The sequence below is a fragment of the Drosophila kikkawai genome, chromosome X (genome assembly GCF_030179895.1).
Source record: "Drosophila kikkawai strain 14028-0561.14 chromosome X, DkikHiC1v2, whole genome shotgun sequence".
Lineage (NCBI taxonomy): Eukaryota > Metazoa > Arthropoda > Insecta > Diptera > Drosophilidae > Drosophila > Drosophila kikkawai.
In genome coordinates this window covers 16,394,509-16,420,845 of record NC_091733.1, presented here as the reverse complement: position 1 = coordinate 16,420,845, position 26,337 = coordinate 16,394,509, and the positions used below count along the sequence as shown (strand labels likewise).

The 26,337-nt window shown below is 33.3% G+C and overlaps 1 protein-coding gene across 1 annotated transcript in view; it reads right to left on the bottom strand.

Moving 5' to 3' along the window:
• The window catches only part of kirre (kin of irre), a 44,606-nt gene extending 19,573 nt beyond the window's left edge, over positions 1-25,033 (bottom strand). The window contains exon 1 of the mRNA XM_017162652.3: positions 24,159-25,033. The gene's annotated coding sequence lies outside the window, so the exon portion shown is untranslated. The remainder of the gene's footprint in view (positions 1-24,158) is intronic.
• Between the last annotated feature and the right edge of the window lie 1,304 nt (positions 25,034-26,337).

The following is a 26,337-nucleotide window of genomic DNA, read 5'->3' as shown; positions in this document are numbered from 1 at the left end:
TGTTAAAATATATAAGCAGTAAATAAGCTTAAAAGCCGCGTGGGCGGCTACAGCTTCAGCTTCAGCTCGTTCAGCTACAGTGAAAACTGCCTAAAAAGGCGTTGAAATTTTAGAAAAATGTACACGAAATTGTTTTTTAATTTATTTTTAATTAGGCTAAGTTTCTAATACAATAATAGCTTTAAATTGTAAATTGTTCTCTTTTCAAAATTTTTTTAAAATTAATTAAAAAAATTTACATCAAACTAAAATAATTTATATTATAAATAAAAACATAAACATAAATATATATTTTTAATTTGCTTTTAATTTCCTGTATAATAATTTTTAAAATAAATATTTATAACATTTTCTGTCTCTTTTTTCAGAGTCTCCACTGTACTTATTGTTTGACTGTTCTGGGAAATTTATGCGTCTTGATTCTTTCAACACACACACATCCCTTTTTCCCAGTATACACTTTACATTTCAAACTGTTGGCAATTGCAGTACAACAACAAAAACAACAAAATAAAATAAATGTAAAAAAAAGAAAAATTGGTACTTTTTTCCATGTTGTAAATTTCATTTTTAAAGTCGCAGCAACGCGAAAAGTTTTGGCAGCCTCGATAGACTGCCGGAAAAGAAATTCACTGCCCCCCCATTGGTCCTGCCACGCCTCTTTTGGTACTTTTTGGGCTCCATTTTCTGCCTCCCAGACTCCCCTTTCTCTCCTAACCCCTTGATTTTTATATGGCTTTTTTTTAGCTTCCTTCTGTTTGCTCAACAAATTCAGTTTGACTTTTGTTTGAGTGTAGGTTTGCATGGCTGTACAGAAAATAATTTTAGGTTGAAATATAAATATTAATTTAAATTTTAAAATATATAAATATTATTTTAGAAAATAATATAAATTAAGGGAATTTAAATATAACAAAAGTGGGTTATTTTCAAAAGGAAATCAAAAAGTATTGACGTAAAAAAAATTCCCTTAACAATGAAACATTTTTTATAGGCTTTAAAAAATATATATAAAAATCCTTAAAGGATCAGGATTATTTAGCATACATCCTTGTTTTTTAAACAAAATTTATTTACTTTAAAAAATATTCATTTCTTTCACTGTTTTCACTTTTCTTTTTAAGTTCCTTTTCTTCTTTTTCTATTTTGAGAAATAAGTTTTATTATAATTTTAAGAATTAAAATTAATTAAAATTAAAGAATTACATTTTTCTTTTAGTGTAAACGAGTATATGTGTGTGTGCATTCGAAATTTGTTTCAACAATTTATTCAAATTGAGTTTCGCCGACTGCCGGCCATAACTCAAAGCGAAGTTTTCTGAGCCTTCGAAATAAATATTTCTCGCTTTGGTCCTTTCACTTTTACTTCCCCCGAAAATTTCCCCCCCGCCCCCCTTTTCCTGCTTCCCTGATTTGCCGGCTTCATTTCTCCAGTTTTTTCTCAAGCTCTAAGCAGGTGTTGATGGCTCCATTTTGATGGAGCAGCAGCTAAGCGGAAGCCGCAAAAGTGCGTGAGTCATAAAAATAAATTCTAGGGCCAGTTCCAGAAAAACCAAAGAAAACGCAAAAAAAAACAATCTAAATAAACAAAAGAAAGAGAGAGAGAAAAGAAGAAATGGGGCAACAAAAGGGAAAGTTTGAGAGGAACTTTGAATTATTCGCTTTTGGCAGTCAATCAGTGGGGGAGCTTAGGGGGGAGGTGGGAAGTTTGGCTAAAAGAAAAATTTGTCTTGGCTTGGCTTAAAGGAAAATTAATTGGGATAGATCAGGGACGAAGCTGAAGCTTTAACTGGATTGATTGAAACGACAACTGCGTTAAATAATTGATTATGAAAGAAAAATTTCGAATATGTTTACAAATTAAATATTTATGGAAAAAGGAAATAGGAATAAATTAAATAATTACATCTATGGATATATTAAAAGATAAATTTGGTTATATAAATAAGAAAATTTACAAAAAAAAAGGATATAGTTTGAATTTTCCCTCTGCAGGCATTTTTCTTTTATGAAATTGTGTCTACTATCTTGCACTATTTTCCCCCCACTCTTCTAGCATAAAATTTCCTTTATTTTCAGCTCTCTTGAATTTTGAATCCAGCCCCATTTGTCATAAGAACTCGCATGAAGCCAGAATCCTGGAAAACTAGCCATTAACCACTGAGGAAAATAATAATCACCAAAAATTTTAAGTTTCCTTAAAATAAACACATACAAAAAAAATATATTTTTAAGGTTTTATTTTAAGAAATTCAAAAATAAATCATTTAAACTTGAAGCCTTTGTATGTATTTTAATTTTATTTTTTAGGTTAGTGATTTTTTCAAGTGTTCTCCAGCTGAGATCCAAGCTTGGAGTTGCATTCGGAAGCTGAGAAACCTGGGGCTGGGCGGACACGTCCTGGGCTCAGCTGCGGATAGCGATTCCTTCCCCATCACGTGCAGGTTAAGCAGTCTGCCGAGATGCCAGAGGCGGGTTAAGAGGGGCGGGGCCATAAGACGTGGCCAAGACTACCACGGAACACAAAGGAAAATTCCTCGGCGCTACACATTTTCTCGGTTTTCCTTTTTTTTTGTACTTTTTTTACTTTTTTTCCTTTCCGCTGTAAACGTATCAATGCGATTTATGCAGAAATTCCAAAACCTACAACATTCCCCTCTGCATAAGTCGCTGCAGCAAAATGTCGCGATAAAAATAAAGAGAAACCAAGTCGAAAAAAAGGAATATATAAAATTTCTAGCACAAAAAATGGGACCAAGGAGAAAAATTTAACAAGAAACAGGGCTGGGAATACCCTTGATATATATATACATATATATATAGCAAATAAATAATTATTTTTTAATAAATAGTTAAGAGTTTATTAAAGGAATATTATTTACAGAGAGTTTTTAGCTTGGGGATTTATATAGATAAGTTCCGATAGTTAGGAACATATCTATGATAAAGTATCGATAAAAATATTGTATATTGACTATATTTTTTCGATACTTATTCACAGATATGTTCTTAACTATCGTACACTATTATTTTCGTTATCGATAGAACTTATCTATGTAAATCGAAAGTTTATATATATATTTTGAAATAATTTTATATATAAAGCAATATTCTGTTTCATACATATTTAGAAATAAGATAGAAAAAGCATGTATTTGTTTCAATATTTTCGATATTATCGATAATATCGATAAATATTTTAATCTTAAAAACGATATTTTTCGATATTTAAGTTTATAGTTTTAGCTAAATTCAAAATATTCTTTACAAGGGTATATCTGAGAGAGACAAAATCAGCCAAGAAAATAAATTGGCAACTACCTTTGGCATGCCTAGCCTTTTTCCTCCGCCCCTTTAGTCCCATTTTCTTCGGCCTCCTCCTGACCCAGCCCAACCCACAGCTATTTTCAACCTCTGGTGTTGCATATTTTAGGGGGAAAAAAAGCGGCGTCTGGAAGAAAGAGAAAAATCTGCGACAATTTTGTCTCATTGTCGCTTGTCTCTTCGCTGAGCCACAGAAATTCTTGGCAACACACGACTCTCTGTTTTTCTTTTATTTATTTTTTTTTCCTTTTTGTAAGGCAACAACAAACAAAAATTGTTGACAATTGCCATTAATCAAAGGCAACAAAATATTCGAGGCGTGATTAAACAAGGGAAACATTTCTCGAATAGCTCCACGACGGAGCTATAAAAAAAGGGAAATAAACGAAAAAACGGCAACTAGAAATCAGGCTAGAAAAGCCAAAAGGCAAAACCATTCTCCATTCCAAATTGGGCAGAAAACAATTTTGAATAATTATGACAATTTGAAAAGTTTTCGATTCATGTTGACTTTGGGCAATTGAAGGGAAAAGGGAATGGAAAAGGCCCAATGCCTGGGACACAACGTTCCTCAACAATTAATCACTTAATTTATTGAATAAACCCAAACAGAAGTGCTGAAGTAAATAATTTTGACTCCGGGCGATGTGAGAGAGAGATGGGAAGTTGGAAAGGAAAATTGGGAAAATATTCTTTACTGTTTATAAATATGAAAGTAAAATTAAACAAAAATTAGGAAAAGTATAAAGAATATTTCAAGGATTTGGTCTTGTAATTATTTTGGGCATTTCAAATGATTTATTGTTTAGTTGAAAGAATTTGAGCCATGATTCGGTTCAATATATATTTCACATAAATAAATAAATTTTAAACTTTATTGTACACGAAATTGTTAAATTTATTATTTATTTTCTGTGAATAAGTTTACTTTCCCCGCGGCACATTTACCCAAGAAATGAACTCCATTTGGCATTTGGCAGCTTATGGAAAATATTCTTGTGGCCGCTGGGCTTGAAAATGAATTTCCGATTATTATTTGGCCATGACTATTGGCAAATTAATTAATTGCGAGGCAAAGAAAATCGGAATAAGCCCTACCAAAAATCGAAATTGCTTATAGATTATTTATGGACTGAGGTAAACAGCTAGAACTCGAGAGAGAGAGAGACTAGAAATTGTTGTACAAAATGGCCGACATAAGGGCATGCGTGTTTGGTTTTTGTCTTTTTTTTGTTGTTTTGGCAATCAATTTGGATTTGGATTTGGATATTCGATTTGTTTACTGTTCGCTTAAGGGCCACCGATTATAATCAATTGACATGCCTACTTAATTAAATGGGCCTAATAACCCATAGAATGGGTTAGGGTTTCAATCAGGTTAGGAATCCGATTTCCTGAGTAATATCTAGATCCGATCGCTTCTTAGGCTTACCCGCAGTAAAGGACACTCTGTTGCCTGCTATCTTGACTCCGCAGACTTGGCTGAGATACATACATACATTTCTTTGATTGTAGAGATTTTTGTTGATTTTGAATAATAATAATATAATCTTGCACTTTTCCAGCGAAGCGACACTTATCCAGGAGCCTTTCAGAAGGGTTGAGATGCACACGTCACAGTTGAAGGGGAGGCTGACTGAGGCTGCGGCGGCAGAGGGGCCTCTATTTATAGGTAGCCAGAGGGAAAAAGGTTGATTGAGAGAGGGATTGATTGAGTGAAAAACACTAGCGTCTAAAAGCGGAGCTTATCAGCTCAGCTTAGCTCTTTGTGAGCGCGCTCTCATAAAAGCAGTGTGTGTGTGTTAGTTTCTTTGATAATTTTAGGGAACCGAACACTTAGACACACAGCACGCACACTGAGGGCTGAGCTCTCTGCAAACCATTTGGAGATTCTCGAATCGCCGATCGCCAGAAAGAGTCTTCTGGGAGTCGCTTTGGCGATTGCTGGAGGACTTATTTACGAAAATCCCGAAGAAGGGTCTTCTGGGAATAGTGGTGGTGATTGCTGGAGGAATTATTTACGAAAATCCCGAAGAAGAGTCTTCTGGGAATAGTGGTGGTGATTGCTGGAGATTTTATTTACGAAAATCCCAAAGAAGAGTCTTCAGGGAGTCGCTTTGGCGATTGCTGGAGGCATTATTTACGAAAATCCCGAAGAAGAGTCTTCTGGGAATCGCGGTGGCGATTATTTGGCGATTCTTAAAGCAGCGTTATACTCTCTTAAGGCGACACTTCAGCGACTCTTCCACACGTCTCTTACGCGAGTCTTCCAAAAGACTCCTCTGGGACTCTTTCTGAAGAGCCCCCCGCGACTCCCTTAGAAGAGTCGCGTTCGCATGTACACTTTCTCCCAACAGAAGATTGGAAAGCGATCAAAATGCGATGTCGCGGGCGATCAAATTAATCTTCTAGAAGAGTCGCAGACGGCGTGTTCACCTGTCAGGTGTGCATCTTAATCCTTCTAAAAAGACCCCCGAAACCCCGGAAATGTGAAAATTCTTATCATAATCGTGTAAAAACACCAAGAATCTCTGGAATCGAAGAAGTTAATCAGCGATGAATCTCAATTTGTGCGCGCCTCCCCCTGGGTTCACCTGCTACCTGTGTGCATCTCAACCCATCTGCATGACCCCCGGAAAAGTTCTCTTTCGCTGGAAATGTGCAAGATCTTTATCATAAATAGTGCAAAAACACTAAGAATCTTTGCAATCAAAGGAATTAAGTATCGATGAATCCCAGCCAAGTCTGCTGTTTGAAGATGGAAGACAACAGAGTGTCCTTTACTGCGGGTAAGTCCAAGCCAAAATCATTATTCTATATACGTAAAGCAGCGATCGGATTTAGAAAACTTTGCTTAAAACATAAAAAAAGATATATATAAATATAAAATTATTTTTATAAATGCATTTAGCTTCTTGACTTTGTATTGAAATATTTAACTTGAAGCACTCTTTGGAATTTATTTCATATTCAAGTTTTTTATTTGAATTTACCATTTCTTTTATGATTTCTCCCAAAACTCTTTTTAATTTATTTTTTCATTGGCTCTTGTACTGGGGTTTTCTGTGGATGTTTCCTAGTCAATAGCTCGGCTTTTCCCCCCCAACCTAACCATTTTTCCCTATTTTCCTCGTATCCCTTTACCTGGCTTTTGTTTTACTCTACTTCTTCTTGTTATTATTTGCGGTTTGCTGGGCAAAAGAACTTTTTTTCCAAGCTCTTTCTCTTTGCTTATAGTTCGTCTCTCTGTCTCTCTCTCTCTTCTACCTACGTTTCACCTGTAATTTTTGCAACTTTCAATTAGGAAGGTATTAAGCCAGAAAGTGCTTCATTGGTGAAGTGGCCCAGGGGGGGGTGGTGGTGAAAGAAAGGGGTGGCCTTGCCAAATGAAAAGCTGTCGCAGAAAAAAAATATAAAATAGGAGATGAACCAAAAGAAGAAATGCTTGAAAAAATGCAACAGAACACTGTTAAAAAAATATGTGAGTTTAATTTAGAAATATATTTAAATACAAATAAAGAAAGAATTGGGGTTTCCTACTAATTATAGTTATTTTTTATCTCATTTTAAATTTTTTCTCTAGGAGATTTGATATTTTTTAAGGTTATATTATTTTTTATTAAATTTTAACAAAAAAAAAAAAAAAAATACAGAATATTATTTATTTTTCTGAATTAATGTTGTATTATTAATTTATTATTTAAATTATTTATTAATTAAGTTATAATTTATTATTGCTTAATTAATTCATAAAATTGTTATTTCCAGTGCAGCTAAAATATTTTCTACTCGAAATGAATTTGACTGGAGATGAAAAATATGCAAAAATGAAAAAGTCGACGAGTAAAAAAAAAGAAACAACAAGGGGGCTTGTGGATTTTTGGTTTATACTTATATTCTATCGCCAGTTGTTATAGTTTGTTCTCATGCTTTACTTTTTTTCCCCTTTTTTTTGCGGTGGGCGTGGCAGATTTTTAATTAAAAATGAATTCACCTCATGCTGCATCTGTCTGTCTTGGAAATAAAATAGAAAAGGCAGGCAGGCAGGAACAAATGTACAAAAAAAATGCATATTTTTTATATATTTTATATTATTTTTAAACTCCCCCGTGACATTTACTTAATTACCAAAGTATCGAAATATACCCACTTATTTAATTAATACACACACACACAGTCAAAAGCACTCGAAATCTCTGTTTTTCAACTCACCTGCAAAAAAATGGAGAGAAAAGAAAGGTAAACAGATATGGCAAATGGAAATCCATGGTTTTTGTCAGCATTTTTTTTAAGCATTTTATTTGGCATTTTTATTTGCTAATTTCTATTTTATTTTCGTATTTATTTTTGTTATTGTGTTTTGCTGTTGTCTCAACAAAAACAACAATACACAACAGACTCGGGTACAACAACATCAAAGTAATTGACAAACTGCAATTAAAACAACAACATCGAGCGTGAGATGGGTAAACGAAAAATTGATTTAATTTCCATTTTTCGCCAATAGAAAAGGCACAAAAAGGTGAACGGAAACACCAGCAACCAAATTGTATAAACATAAACAATTTGGCAAAAAGAATTTAAAAAATATATAAATTTAAAATTATATTAAAAAAATATATAAATTTAAAAATATATTAAAAAAAATATATAAATTAGAAAATATATTAAAAAAAAGTAACTGACTATTAATAAGAAATATTTTGGTAAAATTATTATAAATATGTATAAAAAAATATTTTTTTTAATTAAATTTAGCAGGAAAACAGTAAAAGAAGTTTTTAAAATATGAACTCTTAATTTAAAGTGATAATTTGTTTAATAAATTTTGGTAAATAACTAAAAAATAAGTAGAAATATTTTAATAAAGCAAAAATAAACTTTATTTGAGAACAATATATATTTAAAAAAATTAAATTTTAAAAGAAAAACATTACAAAATCCTTACTAAAATTGTTAAAAGAAAATGTGAAAAACTCCTATTTGAAGTTGAGAATTTAAATAATTTTTCCCATAGCCCAATTATTTCATATTCTGGCGCTATGAGAACCTTTCGAAATTGGTTGGATTTTTGGGCCTCGGGTAGGGGGGAGATGGGAGTGGGAAGTGGGTGGGAGGTGGGAGGTGCCTAGTGGGATGTGGGCTCTGCGTGGGCGTGTCGTGTCTGATTTGACCTCGTTGTGTGCGGGCAAAGTTAGCGGCAATAAGCGAAAAACTGATTACACTGCCGGCGGCAGTAACAGCAATTGAAATTGATAGACGCTGCGGGCGGAGGGTGGCAGAGGGGAAAGGTGGGTGGATTGTGGGGAGAAAGAGAGGGGTGGGTGTGCGCGTGTGATATGAGACTGATGCCACAAAACGCTGGAAAACTGTTCAATTTTGCGGCAGAAATACGTTTGCCTGGAAGTTGAAGTGTATTTCCATTTGCTTTTTTTTTTGCTGTACAGATTAAATACATATTTTTATTGAAATATTATATATATTGTATATTATATATACAATTTTTACATTTTGTGCAGATTTGTATATCTTCTATAATAATAATTGTTAACACTTTAAATCATAGTTCGATTACTAAACGATTAATATCGATTACAGTGATTTTAGGTATATTTCAAAGATTTTTAAACATTTTTTAAGTATGTAAAACTTTAATTTTATTCAGCTTTATTAAACAGATTTATCCTCTTCTTTTTGGAGCTTTGTTAATCGCACCTCTCTGATCATGCACGGTCGATAATTATCGATATTTACATTAGATAGTTTCTTAGTGTTACCTTATGTTTATTATTATATATTATTTACACCTGAACAGTTTAAAACATATATGTTACTTGTATAAGTAAGTGCTTATGCTGGTCTTTGTATAAAGCGCCTATCGATTTCCATGGCCCTTCGATTATCCGATAACCAAATGCTTCTAATTACTGCTAAATTCAATACTCGCATTCATGATTTAAGTGTTCATTTTGGCTTTAGTGCTTTAATTGCCCAATGATTCATACATAAACTTTCACTAATGCCCAACACATTAACAACTCATTGGCACATATGCATGGAATATAGGTATATATGTATGTGTATAAGGTATGTAGGTATAAATATATTATATTCCTATACGCGTGTGTGAATTATTACACGACGCCCAGGCGCATCTAATTAATAACAAAAATTTAATCGCCCAACGATAGCCAAGCATTAGCCGCCCCCTTAAACGCCCCCAACTTTTCCACCTGCATATACATACATATATATATATATATATATGTATATATGTATAGCTAACACCCCTCATAATGTTTGCTGATTATTATTATTATTGTTATTAGCGCTGTGGAAATTTATGTGCCAAAATTTATTTGCTGCGTCGGCACTCAAATGGAGCATAATTTTTCATTTAAGTCGAAATTAATATTTTTACGCCCTAATGCCAGAAACATGTTTCTCCTCCTCTTTGCACTCTGAACTGCTCTTCCTAATTATGTCACGTGGGAGAGAAAAGCGCAAAAAAAAAAACAATATTCGGAAAAGCCAAGGAAAAAGCGGTGATAAATATAAATGTGCCAAGAATGAATTTTGATAGCTTCGATAGATATATATATTTTTTTGTATTATTTGAAAGGCATCCAGGAAATGGCAACACGAAAATTGTAGCACACTTTTTGGGGCTGATTAGAGGATATTGAACAGGAAATTAACTTGGGGGAAATTTGATGGCATTTCCCCGTTGTCGGTCAAGTAAATGAATTTAATAAATCCTTAATGTACATTTAAGGTTAAATTTAGGGAATATATTACAAAATTTCACAGAATTCCCACTCATTCCTTAACATCTTCTCTTGCTTGCCCATTGATTTTTCTCTTTCCCTTGGTATCTGTATGCTCATTAATAATTATAGTTTTTGGCCAAAAATAGAGCAGCCTTTCACGGGGGACTCATGAAACTCAAAACTATCTATACAACATTTTCCAAAGCCTGCGACTGGCCCCCATTCCTATGTTCTGTAACTGCACTGGGGTTGTTGCTTTTCCAGCTGCAGCTGATAAGGATGTCCAAAGTCGTGACTGGGGCATCGTTAGTTTTCCATACAGCACGCTATTAAAAAGGGGAAAAAAAGGAGGAAAATACCCACCAACCCAACTCCGATTTTTGCCACATTTTCAGGCCCCAACACTGCGTATACGCAATATTTCGTAAAAGGCACACTGAGACAAAGATTTAAGCCATAAAATGATTGTTTTTTTTGCTTAGAATATTTTTTATATCCTCTAAAAAGCCTCTTAGTAACCATTAGTTTTTGTTTTAAAATTCTTAAAAATATAGGAATAAATAAATAAATTGGAAAACTAAAAAATTACAAAATAATAACGAAAGAAATTATAAACTAATTCACATAGATCATAATTTAATGAAAAATAATCAAATCATTTATTATGTTGAAGAAAAAACACATAAAATTTTAAAAAATTTACATTTCTTTATTAAAATTAATATTACAAAACAAGTAAATAAATCATAAATACAGTGAAATAAGCTAAGTCAAATCAAATCATTGTAAAGATATTTTAAAAATATGAAAACAAAACTTTTCCTGTGTATCTGCCTGCCTCTCCATTCTTCTCATACGTTCCCACACTGCGTATACGCAATATTTCAGAAGAGGCACACACTCGCATACCATTCCCAAAGGGAGGTTGAGGGGGGAACTTGGCCAGTTTGGTAAGCTAAAATGTTAGCGCCACTATCAGCTCTAGGCCTGGTTATCATTATCCCTCCGTTGCTACCGTCCCCCCCGTTGGCAATGCGTTCTCTGTCTTGTCAAATGATTCAATGAATTTTTCACACACACACACACACAGATGGGCCGGGGGAATGTTCTGCAACAAGGCTAACAGGAGGAGGGAGGGAGGTGGCTTGTTGCAACCCAAGAAGAATGCAGCAGAGTGGGTTTTTCGGGCTGGTCTTATGATTGTTTCACAGGCTGACAAATAGGGCAGCAGCCAGGAGGAGCCAGGAAAATGTACATATGCCTCTCTCTGCCTGGACATCCTGGGGAAATTAGTAGTTGCAAAAAACCCCAAAGAGAAGGCAGAAATAAAAGCTGGGAATGAGGAGAAGGCGTGGCTGGACAATAACCATATGCTGCCCACAAAACACTCATCGCACAGGCTATCCTCCCACTTTGATGCCTCAGGCTCTCCAAAGAAAATATTTTGTTTTCGGTTAAAGTTTTCCTGCTGCTTCGATGAGAGAAGTTAAATACATCTTTTATCTTTATATTTTAGTTGCTTTTTGTAAGATAACATATAATATATATAATAAATAACATTTGTTTAGTGTTGAAATTCAAGATCAATTCATAAAGTTAAGTATTACACAGTTTTCCCTTCCCTGAATTTAAATAATCTTTTCAAGCGAAACAAATGCAGCCCACACATATATTTAACCTGAACTTTTCCAGCTTTGCCAGCTTTGATGTTGAATTTAACTTGAATCGGCCAGACAGAGAGACAGACAGACAGACAGACAAGGCACGCCCACACATCCTGCCCGCCCAAATAATCTTGTGATTAGCCAAGTTAAGCCTAGAGCAACTAAATCTAAGGCAACGGAAACTACAGCAACCTGGTACAAATCGAGGAAAATTCAATGAGGAAAAACATCAAACGAATCGTATAAATACACTAAAAGAAACGAATGGGGAAAACTAAATACTGTCGAGTAACTTTAAAGGCTTTAGGAAGTCACTCCCTTAGTAGTTTTCTAACTTTATTTTTTTGTAGATAATTTATCGTATGCTTTTTCTTGTTTGTGTTTTTCCATAAGCAATTGTTGCGCTACAGCAACTCAACAGTCGAGAAGCGTTGGGGTGAAAATTGGGGGGGTGGAGAAAAATACAAAAAAAAAAAGACGAATTTTTGTGCGCACATTTTTAAATTTTAATGCAGACGGCAGACAGCAGTAACAGGCGGAAACATCAGCAACAATGCCAACAGATATATGGTTTATGCCAAGGGCAATTCAGGTATATATAAAAACATGGATTCTATAGGTTTAACTATCGATAAAAACGATATAAAAATATTTATATTGTTTAAACCTCTTTAAAATGTATATAATATAGATTTGTAATAAAAACAAAAAACTAATTTCACTAAAGCATTATTCAATATTCGTGAATTCTGGCGCATAAACGAGATGAACAGCTGAAACATTCACAAAAACATTGATTCTATTGGTTTAACTATCGATTGAAACGACATAAAAATTACTATAGATTTTAAACTTCTTTAAAATGTATATAATATAGATTTCCTATTCATGAATTTTGGCGCATAAACGAGATGCACAGCTGAGCGAGAGCGGAAGAGGAAGGCAGGGGCGCTGGGGCGTCGATTATACGCACTTTGTTCCCACCCTCTGACCCCACCAGTTTTTGTAGCCTACTTTCAGGAGGCAGAGCAAAGTGAAAGAAGAAAGCCAGGGCAGGGCACTGAGAAAAATAGGTATAAATAGAACTAATACTAACTAGCAAAAAATTACAAAAAAAAATTATAATAAATTCCTTTAAAAATAGAGACTTGTTTATATTTTTTAAGCTTATTTTTTGAATACTTTTTAAACCTTGTAAACCATCAAAATGATTGAATTTTTGTCTAGATTCAATTTTAAATTTATAATTTCTTATCCTATCTAACTTTTTCCCCCAGTGGTGGGGAATAAAAAATATATTGTATATAAAAAAAATCAACATTTCGCGACATGGTACGCTGATAAAAATGACAATTGATGGGCGTACGTGGGCTCATTGGGGCATGGGCAATTGCTGAGTTATGTTTTATGACGAATGGTGTGTGTGCCGCGGGGGGGATGGTGGGTCTTAAGTGCCGAGGGGGTGGCTCTACAACACGCCCACCAATTGCCGCTTTTGCACAGTGATGGCAGCAAGTCTCAGCTTAAAGTAAAGGTGGACACACAGCTTAAGTGAAAGATGGTCAAGAGAAAATATTTAAAGAGAACAAAAACTGAAACTTTAATTTAATATAAGAGAAATTCTTAATTAAATATATTTTTAAGCTGTGTAATTTTAATTTAAATCTAATATTGTTCACTTTAAATAAATCTTTTTATTTATCTCAACTTATTAAAAAAAGGCCAACAATATTTTTTTGGTTTTCTCACTTTTATCCTTGATCAAGTTGATTTTTTGACAAGTCAGGGATTTTGGCTTCGATTTTATATACACAAACAAAAAAAGTTCAAGCACTCCCGGACTGCCTCAAATTTTTTGATTTGCTTACGTTTTTATTTGCCAATTTTTCCTTGTTGTTTTTATTTTTTTTGCTTATTTTTTTCGTTTGCATTTTTCCATTTTGTATTCCGCTTGTCATTCATATTCGAGTGCTTCCCTTCTTCTGCCGCTGTTGTTGTTGTCACTTTTGCTGTGGCAAGCGTTACGTGTCCTGTTTAACTAATCAGAGACTAACGCCCAGGAGACAAAGCGAAAAAAAAGAGAAGGAAGAGCCCCGTGAAATGGGATGAAATGAAATGAATTTTGGTTACGATTCATACACTGAGAAAAAAAAATTGCATTGACAATAGATCAGTGAATCAGTAAAGTTATTTCTGAAAATTTTAAGTACATTTGCTTTTGCTTATTTATAATTTTTTTTAAGAATAAAAATGGTTTTGGAAATTTATATGAATTTTTTAAATATTTATTTCCTTATTTATAAAGGAAATTTTGTTTTAATTATTTAAAATCAGTTACATTAAAAATAAATAAATGGAATATAAACAAAATTTCACTACTTCCACAAACCGTAAAAAGGATATACACCTCTTTCTTTATTTAGCCATAAATTCTCAAGTTTATAAAGGCATAACCAGTTGGGAATTCTAGGAAATGCTGTATTTTTTATTAAAAATATGTGTAGTTTTTTTTAAATTTATTGTTGTATATTTGTCTGCCTGTGACATTGTTAAAGCCTTAACCAGTTGGGAATTCTAGGAAATTTATCTTTTTTTTTTCTAAAAATATATGTAAGTTTTTTTTAAAGTTATTGTTGTTTATTTTTCTCCCTGTGGTCGCTGTGGCCTGGGCGGTGCATCTATTCTCAATTGTGCGGATTGTCAATCGCATGCAATTTAAATAAATTGAGTGTTTTATTGGATTTTCAATTTGATGCCACCGCACACACACACACACACACACTACCCGTTTTCCACCGATTGTTCATATTAATCATCGTCGATTGTATGGCGGTTTTTCGGTAGCCGCCGGAAAAACCAACCAAAAGAAGACCAAGTTAGAAATTTTCTGTACCGAAACCGAAAACATAATCAGCATTCATATATAAATGACATTTGCACGCAATTAATGCACGCCCATTAAAATCAATTTTTTGCTTTCGGCAATTTTGGGGGATGTGTGTGTGCTGGGGAATTTGCTAAATATTGCAGGGAATGCAATTAGGGGGCGAAGGGAAAGGTGCTGAGGGATTGCTAATCGATTCAATTGTGGCGAAATGAAAGCGGAATTCGAATGAATTAATATTGAATGTGAGCTGCATGGTGATAATGGGTGAAGATGGTTTTGTGCGTGTTGCTTTTTGAACTTTAACCTGTTGGGTATTTTTTTATGGGTTGATTGTATCCATTTGTTTTGTAAATGTAATGGGGATTTACAGATAGAATTTATATTTACTTTATATTCATAGTGAAATTACAATTTAGATATTTAAGAAAATTATAAAAGGATTATGACACTGCATACATTTTATTTAATATTAATTAAAATATTTTCTAAAACCATAAGATACATTTAAAAATAAAATTGAAGAACAATTTCAAGTGCAAAAGATTTTAGGAAAGTAAAAGTGTGACCTTCTCCATTGCAGTGTCATAACACCATAAAAAATCTAATATTATTGAAATAAAATCCAAGTAGCTCATTATTTTAAGCCATTTTTAGGTAAATGTTAAAATATAATTTAATGACTAGTACTTGACTTTTCATAATAAGCTTTTCCCCGGCAAGTGTCAACTTAAATTCTTATTTTAAGCGCTGATAAACAGATTTCAATTTTTTTTGGTATTATTTTTTTTGTTAGTATTTTTGTTGTTGTTGTGGCTGCCGCGTGGATGATTATTATTTTTATTTGTATTTTTTTTTTGCTCACGCTGGCTGCTTTTCTGCTTCTGCTTTTGTTAAGCCCAAACAAGCGTGTGAAAATTGCAGCTGTGTGTAGGGAATCCTGGGACAGGATGCAGGGACAATGCGTTGTCCGTGGCAACAACAATTGTCGCAATTGTTAAATATTTATAATGATACAACGCCAACTTATTTTTATGGTCGTCTGGACACTTGTGTAAATTATTTAGCTGCCCACGTCCACTAACAAATTTCGCAAAAACATTTATTTACTCGAAATTAAATGCAACAAAAAAGCGTTGACTCGTTACGTTCTTTTATTTTTGTTGTTAGTTGCACAAAATTAAATACAAAAGTAATTTTTTACTGTAGCACTCGCTCTGCTCGTTGTCTATCTTGCTCATTTTTTTAATTTGTTCTTTTTAATGAATTTGTATATTTATATGTTGAACATATTTCACTGCCTCCTAGGTGGAATTTTAAAATATATATCTGTATATATAGTAGTATATCCTCACAAATACCCAGTTTTAAAAGTTCTTTGGTCAATTGTTTGTCAAAAAAAGAAAAGAAAAGAAAAGGAAATGATACTATTTCTATTTTTCCTGACAGCTGCATAATTTTGGTTTACCAAATGTTTCTTCTACTTCGATTTTCTCTCCCACATCGATGACCCAATGAACTTTTGTTTTCCGGATGCCCAGGAAAAACCCCCTTTGGAAATGTATACACATCCTTTTACATATTTTCCTACGACTTGAGCAAAAATAAATAAAATTCGAGTTATAAACAAAGAAAAAGAAATATATATATAGAGATATATGTGGGAATACAAATGCCAAGAATTGATGCAGAATTCGAATAATTTTATGGCATATTTAAGTGTCTGCATAATTTGCTCTCGGCTTCACAGTTGCAAAAAAAAAGAGAGGGAAAAATATAAAAAAAGAGAGAAAGAGAAAGAGATGCTTCTGTATCCAGGCTCTACCCCTTCCGCCTCCTTTCGTGCTAGAGATGAGCACGTGATGGGATTACAAAATGCCAAATCGAAGAAAATTTCCATGAATAACTGAGGCATTTGGCTGAAAGTTCGCCGGATTGGCCTTATTGCATAACAATCAGCTTCTGGTGGCTCAATAAAGAAACGATTTCATAACATTCAGTCTGGTTTATATATATGTATATATAACCAACTTTGTATTGTTTGATTGTTTATTTATATTTTTTGCTTAGTGATTTATGGTTAATTTTGTAGTTTTGCTTGTAGTTTTAATTGTATTTAATTTAATAATTATTCATATTTTTTTTTAATTTGTATTATTTTTTTTATTTTTATTATTTTTTAATAATTATTATTTTTTAATTATTGCTATTTTTTAATTATCATTTTTGTTTATTAATTAGCATTTTTTAATTATTATTATTTTATTTTTTATATTTATTTATTTATATATTTTTATTATTATATTATTTTTTAATTGTTAATATTTCTTAATTAATAAAACTTATTTACAGCATTTTGAGTAAAATTCTAAATAGTTCTTAGTTGTTGTTCCAAAAATATTTGCATAGTTGAGCTTGAGGGGTTACTAAAGTAAATTCCTATATTTTTCACTATAATTCCCAACGGGTTCTAACAGAATATTAAACTAAATAGTGGCTTGCTAAACCTGCCAATATTACCCTTGAAGAGTTTCCCTCATTTTTTTATTTGACCATCTCTATATATTTGCGGTTGGCTTTGGTCTACAGTTGGTACCCCTTGACCCCTGACCCCACACACAGATACTCGTTTTTCCGTTTCTATGCCTGTGGGTTCTCCAAAGGACGAGTGAGGCTGTGTGTGTGTGTGTGTGTATGGATGTGCACATGACATGAGGCACAAAAGGTTCAACTGACTGTAAAACGCTTAAATTGATTTAAATGCAAAGTCGACCCGAGAGTCCGAAATGAATGAATGAGCGAATGAATGAATGAATGAACGGAACGAGTGGAGTAAGTGATTGGATAGTAGGGTTTTCCCCTTCCCCCCCCCACCCTTTTGCCTTCTCTATTTTGTTTTTAGAGTTTTTTTTGCCTGTATGCTCCTGTCTGGGGCAGTCAGCATTTGACTGCCACCTTGGGGCTATTTTCCACTCCACAATTTCCACCTCTACACACACCTCTCCCAAAAAAAAACCTCCAATGCTCACACATTTTCGGCAAGTGTACGAGCATGAAAAGTTTGTTAGACTCTAAACCGCAAAAACATAACAAAAATACACCTAAAGAACCAAAAAAATAAATTTGAAACGAGAGTGAGAGGGTAGGGAAAAGTTTGTGTGGAAACTCAATGAGCTCAAAAATCTCTTTTTAATACTTGGGCATAACTAAATTAACAAAGCATAAGTAGAAACTAAGCCATGCTGGTGAGTGTGTGTGTGTGTAGCTGTAGATGTATCTGTATCTGTAGAGCTGTATCTGTATCTGTATCTGTATGTATATCTGTGTATCTCTGGGATGTCTGCTGCTGAAGTTTTGGCTTCATTTAACAATTTTAAACAAATTAAATTTTTTGCAAATGCATAGCCAATGCGATTTTCCAGCTACAAATGAGCAAGTATTTTAGATTGAGGCAATTTTCCAAGGGAAAATGAAGAGCTTGTATGAAGGAAAGCAATATTTAAGTTAAATTGTAGTTAAAAATTATACTTTTTAATGGTATTTAATGGTTTTCAAATATTTAATGAATAACTAAGTCACAAAGTTGTTTACAAATAAATATATTAATATTTTTTAATATTAATATTTTACTTTTAAACCTTTTTAATACCAGTTCTTATTACTAATTAGTTGGCATTAAAAATACATTGCTTTAGGCCCGGTTTCTAACTTTTTATAACCAGACAGTTTGACTTAACTTGGCCCTTTCATCCCTTTTGTAATTTCCCAGACAGAAAAAAAAAACAGGAAAACAAAAATATATACTATAAAGAAGAGCACTACAGTGTGTACTCAAATGAGAGTTATGATTTGGAAAATGTTTTCAGGCTTTTCATTAGAAATATTTATAGACAAGCTAACACTTTAACTTCAAGGATTTTGTTAACAAATTTGTTAAGTGTGTTTTGGTAATTAATAAAATAAAACACAAGCATAGTTTCTATATATTTTCCTTCAGGGTTTTCTGCCTAAAAAACGAACTGCGTTGCGCAATAAGATGGACAGGGACATGGTCAGGATATGGAAACAGGCAGTTGGGCAGGCCTAGAAGGGGGGCCAAAACCGGGACGGTTAGACATATAAACGCTTGCAGGTTGTATAAAAATTTTATATGCAAATGAAGGCAAACAACAGAAACAGACAGCGGTGGAAAAAAACAAGACTTTCTTCTTTTTTTTTTACTCGTTTTGCCCATTTTGTTTGCTTCTAATGTGAAGGAGTGGAGGGGGCAGGTGAAATGGACAAGGGCAGGACTCACTTCCTGGACGGTGTCACTCTGTTTAAGGATGCCCCTTCAGGGATAACGAAGGATGAGTGGGAAACTTAGTTTTTTGCTGCCTTTTTTTTATTATTTTGTGCTGCCTTTTTTTTTATTATTTTGTTCTGCCTTTATTTTTTTATATATTTTATTTTCTTTATTTTTTTTGTTGGTCTTGTTTTGTATTCCGTGACTCCTTCTCGTGCCTGAGCCTATGAATTGAATTATTAAGCATGCTCTCTCGCTGCCAAAAAGGGGCGTTTGGTTGGGTTTTCTTTTTTTTGGTGGGCGTGGCAGGTCATTCAAATGCAAAAAGAGCGTCGCGATTTTCTGCTCAAATGGAAGCGCACAAACTTCAGGAAAAAAAATATATATATATGTATAAAAAGGTATATAAATAAGAAGAAAAACGTATAGAGGCGGCGTTTTTCAACGAAACATTTTCACGGCGGCCAAACGAAATGAAAATGTTCGACGGCAAATAAATGAAAATTAACTAAAGTGGGGGCGGGGAGAACTCAACTCAATTGCAGCTCAACTAAAGTGCCATGTTTTTTCCTTAAAGAATAACTAAATAAAGTAAATATAGGTTTATCTTTTTCAGGGGGTTTTTCTAAAGAATTGTAGGTGCGCTCTTTAGAATGTGTTTTGGGGACTAAAATATATTTTCTTTAAATTATTAAAAACATTTCATCATATATTCAACACAAAATCTTTATAAAAATATATTTAAATTCATGAAATATGTATTTTAAGCCTGAAATAGAATATTTACAATTTGTAAAAGAATTTTAAATATTAATTTTAAACCTTTTAAAACAAAGTTTTTAAATAAAGCAAAATGTACTCATCAAAAAAATTGTAAAAAAAATATTTTACTTAAATTAAACCTTACAAAAATTAAATGAAATTGAATTTATTATAAATCAAGTAAGAAGCTTGAATAATAAACGTAAAACTGCCCTTTTGCTACACTCAAAACACTTTCCACTTGAAGAAAAATATAAAGAAAATACATAAAAGTGTAAAAGGCATAGGCGTAGGTCATATATATGTTTAAACGAAGTATGTATACAGGAAATACAATAAAAAAATAACAACAAATAAAAATTGCAAACAAGGACAAAACTTTTCTAATCTAAAAAAGCACAAAGGCAAACAACACACTAAGCTATGGCAAAAAGGGGGTGAAAAGTAAAGTTTTTCTTGCAAAAGGGGGGGGGGGGGGTTGAGGAGTGGTAGGCCAAGTGCAAAATAAAATTATGGCATTAAATTTTCATGTCAATTACAAACGGCGACAGCAAAAACACAAGAGTGGAGTGAGAGTTCGGTAAAAGCCAAGAAGCTGGCCATAATAAATGACCCCTCCAAAAAAAAAAAAGAAACTCCGCCCCTGGTTAAAAGCAGGTGTCAAAAGCAAGTGGCGCACTTGCAATTACAACAACAAAGGGCAAAGGGAAAGAGAAAAGTCAGGCAAATATTTAAATGAAAACCGAAGCATATGCAAAAATTATGACATACTTTTTGGCGACCAAAAGGGAGTAAAGTTAAAGCCGGAAGGGGTAACATTTTTCAGCCTTAAATTTAAAGTTGTTACCCATATTTTGTATATTTCTTTAAATATTATCAAGTTTAATATGTATTTCTTAATTTTCATTAGAATATTTAGCAATTTACCCCTTAATAAATCCCTAAAATATTTTAATAAATATATTCACACCTCTTTGCCAGTCCCTGCCTTAAGTAACATTATGTATATTTTACAAAAATGGAACTTTTAAAGGTTTATTTGACATTTTCTGGCAATGCCTTTGAGCCAAGTTTTTGCACTAGTTTCTTGTTTATAAAAAAAGTATAAGTACTATGTGTATATATATACATTTTTTCCTCTCATTTTTCGAAGCTTCTTCGCCTCTTCTCGCTTTTTGTAAAGTAGGTAAAAACTTTTTCGTTTCCTCTTCGCCATTTTGGCCACCTACTTTTGGCCGAAAAGCTTGAGAGAGTTGGCCAAAAGCAGAACCTAGAGCTAGAGCTAGAGCATTTTTTCGCATTGCCGTTTATTTCCCTTTTATTTTGTTGGCCAATTTCCGGTAATTCAGTTTTATGCAGCAAACTTTTCTATTTTTTTCCTCCCCCCCCATTTCCCACCTCTCGCCATTTTCGCATCACATTTATAAATAAATATCTTTTTCGTTTTTCTCTCGTTCTTTATTTTTTCTTTTTTTTTTCTGCGTGGCTTTTGCTGGTGTTTGTGGGAGTTTGCGAGGTTTCAGTAGTACCCAAGGTCATTGAGATGTGTAAACTTTTGCCCATTTGCAGTTGGGCGAAGCAACAAATGATGATGAACATTTTTATGGAGCAGCACAGTGCGTTTCACATCGTTAAATCACTGGCAAGGGATCAGAGTTTGAGTAGTCTGTGAAGTTGTGCGAATTTCATGGATTCCATTCGGATATGGATATCCTTTGGCTGTGGATTTATTATTTCACTTTTCAGCATTTTATTTCAGCAATTTTATTATCGATCCAAGTGTTATGGTTTTTCATTGTAGGGGAAATGTATATTTTATTAATTATTAAATAATTCAAGACTTGTTTGAAATTTGTATATATTATTTCTATGTAAACTTTCATTTAAAATACAAGTTTTTACTAACTATGAAGTTTATTACCTATTAAAATTATGTTTTTTCTGCTGGTTTATTGTAGAATAATTTTAAATATAAAATATAAATATTTTAAATAGAAAATATAAATATTTTAAATATAAATATAATTTTCAATATATATATAAATAGTATAAAGAAGTATATATTTTATAAAAATCTAACTTTAGCTTTAGGTTTTCTATTTATTTATTTAATTTTCGGTAATTATATTATTTTATTTAATAATAATAAAATATACAACTCATATATAAAGATCTAGACATAATTTTAGACTTATTTCCTTCAAGATTTAAACAATATTTTCATCATGAACCGCACTGTAAACTCTATATTACAGCCGTCTCTAAATTGACTTAGATAATTTTCACTTTCACAGCAACGCACTGCCAGGCTTTCCGCCTGCCTCCCTCTTAATTTGATTAGAAAAGTTTCGACTTAAAAAAAAAAGTATCCATAGATATATATATAAACGAGAAAAATCTGAAATTTTATGACTTCAAGAGCCAAAAATTTAAGAATCCACTGACAAAAGGCCAAAGAGAGAAGCGAGAGAGAGAGATGGAAAATTGTATGGATGGAGAAATATTGTTCCGAATTTTCCAACCATTTTTTCCGCACTTTTTCTCCTCTTCTCGCACTTGTTGTTTTCGCTATTACTCCCTTCCTTTTCAGTTGCTTTGTTGCTTTGTTGTGGTCTCCACTTGAAAAATTTGATTGGCAAACAAGATTTTTGCTGCAGCTTTTTTTTTTTGCTTTTGCTTTTGGTTTTCCTGTTGGTTTTTGTCATTTTCGGCAATTGGCTAAAAGTTAATGGAGTAGAGAATAGAGGGGAGGGAGGGGAGGGGGGGTACTAACAGAGTTCTCAAGTGAATCGCTTCGAAACTACAACTAAATTGTGAGAGAATCGGAGACAAAACAAATTCAAATCTGTCCAAGGTAAGGCAAAATAATTTAGTTTGTCTTTGAAATTTTTTAAGAACACTTTTCAAATTGATGGTAGTAATTTTATTTTTAAATTAAGAACTATTTTAAGGAAATTATTAGGTTAAAAATTAAAGTTTGGGAATTATTTAGAGCTCAAAAATATTTATATGTAATTAAAAAATGATATAAAAAATTATTATTTGCGGCTTAAAGAAATCCTTTGAATATTTTTGAATATAATAGTTTTATGAATTAAATAAAAATAATAATCAATAAATATTATTAAATATTTAAAGCATTTTTTGTATGTGAAACAATTAATTACAACTTTTTATCAGCAAGAATTATCAACGTTTGTTCTTTTGTAAAAAAATGACACCTTTATAAATTTACTTTAATAAATAAAAACTAATATATATACTCAAATTAGATATTTTTATTTGTATATATTTTTAATTAAGTTTTCTATTAATTAAAAATAAATATTAGGAAAAAAAAACGTGCCCAATAAGCGTGAACTTTGCGTAGTTCTGCAGGTTAAGGGCGTCGTTTTTTGGCCATCATTCCATTAACAAAGACCGGAAGCGGAATACGACCACCTCTGACCCCACTTCACACCACCAACAGTAGCTACACACACCCACCCCCACTCCCGCACTCTTCTTTACCATATTTATGACGTGGACGCCTCTGCTAATTGACTTGAAACATTTTTTCCATGTTTCTCCAGGACAGAAGGAACAAAAGGAACAAGTCATTTTGCATTGATTGATTGATTGATTGATGGATGGATGGTTGGATGGACGGACTGATTGGCTTGGCTAGGATTTCACTTGCACTCAAGCAACAGCCGCTAAATGCAAGACAAACATGGAAGTCAGGGTGCCTGGGGCAGAACAAAAAAAAACGTAGCATACTTAGCTGCATGCATGAAATATGAAAGCGAAAACTTGCTTGGTCTTGGGGAAAAAGGTCCTGCAGCTAAGTTCTACATGTTTTGATTTGTTTTTTTTTTGTAAAACCTCTTTAAGCCTTCTTTGCTACTTGTGAGCCTTGGTTGGTTTTTAAAGTTGAATATATACTTCAAATTTCTAATGAAAAGTTGATGGAATTGCTTGGAATATTAAGGTGAAATTGGGTTAAAAAAAAAAATGGTTAATAATAATAGTTAAGCTTATATAATTGGATTAATATTTATGAAAAACTTTAAGTATAAATATTATTAATTTATATATAATTAAATATAAAAAAAAGTAACGAAATATAAACAATATTAAAGTGACAGCATTGACCTTCTGGAAACCCTAAAAAAACCCTTAGAAAATGCAACTCTGCATTTTTCTTTGCATAAAATGCAACTCTGCCTTCAAGTCAAAGGCTTGTCAAAAAAAAAGGAATTCCATTAATTGTTAGTTCAGTGAAAAAAGTATAGAAATTAGGTGAATAAAAGTTAAGTAAATTAAAGTTTGGCCCGGTAACTCCTAGTCTCTTTTTACCACAGGAAAATGTCACAAAATTTCATATTTATTTACCCAAATCTCAACACCTATTAAAAATAATATTTACTCTTATATTTGCCTTGACTCTTTTGATAATTTTTCACTTGGTAAATCCAGACACAACTTACCATAAGAGGGAAATGTCCAAGTATAAATGTCGCCGAATTTTCTCCTCGCCTTCTTCTCTTTGCTGGTATTATTTTTGTTGTAATTTTTTTTATGCTTTCTTAATGTGTTGTTGTTGTTGTTGTTGTTGCTGTCGACTTTTGTGGGTCTGTCCTGGACCTGATGTTGTGTTTTGTTGTTATGGCCAAGTGGATTTTGTGTTTGGCCTTGGAGGCAACAAACGACAACGACTAGGCGCTCTTTGCCGCCCCTCGAAAAAAGAAAACGGGTTTACTGGCTGGGGTCCTACTTCTAGAATTTTGTTCTTCTTCTTGTTGTTGTTGTTGTTGTAGTTGGTTATTTTTTATATTTTGTTGTTGCTGCAGGTGCAACTTGTGTCGGATGCTGGATGAATGGGATGCTTAGTCGCCTTCTTCTTTTATTTTCGCAGACCGGTTGCACAGGAAGTTGGCCAACACAAATGCACACACACACACACACACACATACACTGACACACACACACAGAGACACAAATGAACTAAAAAAAAAAGATTTAATTTATTTTAATTGGGCTTTTCCTTTTTTTAGCGGGGATATTTTGCTGTTGCTGTTGTTGTGCGGCTTTCATGCAGCCTGCTTTGTTTTGCATTTTCGGTTATCACTTAAAAAAATAATGGTTGCCTTTAAGCCTTTTTAGTATTCCTGCTCCTTATTTTTGTTTCTGCGATTTTTACTTGCTTATGTGTTTTTTTATTATTATTAATTATTATTTTAAATTTTTTTTGGGTTGCGTTTTTATTTTTGTTGTGATTTTATTGGTAGTTATTGTTATTGTTGTTGTTGTTCTTGCGGGCTGTTGCGGTGGGGAGCAACATGCAACCGAATCACACGACTGTCTGCTGACACGGCGGAACACGTACTAAAAACTTGTTATAGGAAAATCGCTGGGAATTCGTCGTCGCTCGTTCTTCGTTCGCCTCTGCAGTTCTGCCAGCGTCGCCGTCTGCGTCGGCGTCTCGGTCGCTGTTAACAGAGGCACGCGCATGCAAAAAAGCCAAGGCGGAAAAACTGTTCCCGAAACTGCGTTCGCGTGCCTCTGCTAAAAATAAAAGAAGCCGAACATCAAAAACCGAACCCAGCCGAGGCCCCAACGAAGCCACATCCCCCCCGCCCCCCCCACCACCACCACACTTGAGGGGGGACGACGACTCTGTGTGTTTGTACTAAATTTAAACGAAGTCAAACGAACAAAGGCAACCTCGGCGGAGGGCCAGGCGAAACCAGGTCGCTTCGTTCAAACTGTTAAGGATATTAACAGCAGCAGAGGCACCCGCTAACAGTGCATCTTGGGGGGAGGGAGAGGGGAAGAAAGAGAAGTAGGAGTAGGAGTGGTAGTGGTAGTGGTAGTGGGAGCAGCAGTCGGGGGGCGGCTTAAGTGATATTATAGCCCGGCATAAATTAGCCATCGGGTCCCCGACGCATTAAAATCTTGATTGGTGGCCGGCAGATGCAACAGTCACTGTTCCCATTCCCGTTACCACCCCCCCCCCCCCCCAAAAAAAAAAATGAAGATCCGGAAGTGCCACACAAAGGTGACAGCGACAGCGGGCATGCCCCACATCTGATTGAACATGCATATATAGTGCTTATGTACATATACGTTTGTATATATGTAAGTATGTGTGACATATATCAGGGAAATTTCAGGAAGACCAAGGACTCCAACAGGGGTTATCGAGAGATTTTCTAGACAATTTTAAACCTTGGTCTTGGTCTAAAAATCTTATAACCTTTCAGGATTCAATCTTTAACCTTTGTATAATTATTAAATATTATAAGATTTATATATAATAATTAACTATTATTATAAAAATTATAAAAAATTATTAAAAAATGAACTATTGTCACATAAATTATACAAATTTGTATATCAAAACAAGATATTTATTTTAAAATGTTTATGAATAAAGGATAAGAAAATTTACTCTATTAATTCCTTAAAAATATTTTTTCTTAATAATTAATTATTTTAATGAATTTTTTTAGACTAATTTTGCTAAATTATTTGCAAACCACATTTTATTGTTAAAACCCTGATGAAAAATATTTAATATATACATACATATATATTTTATTTTAATTTTATAATAAATATTTTTTAGACCTATTTTGCTAAAATATTTGCAGATTTCATTGTTAA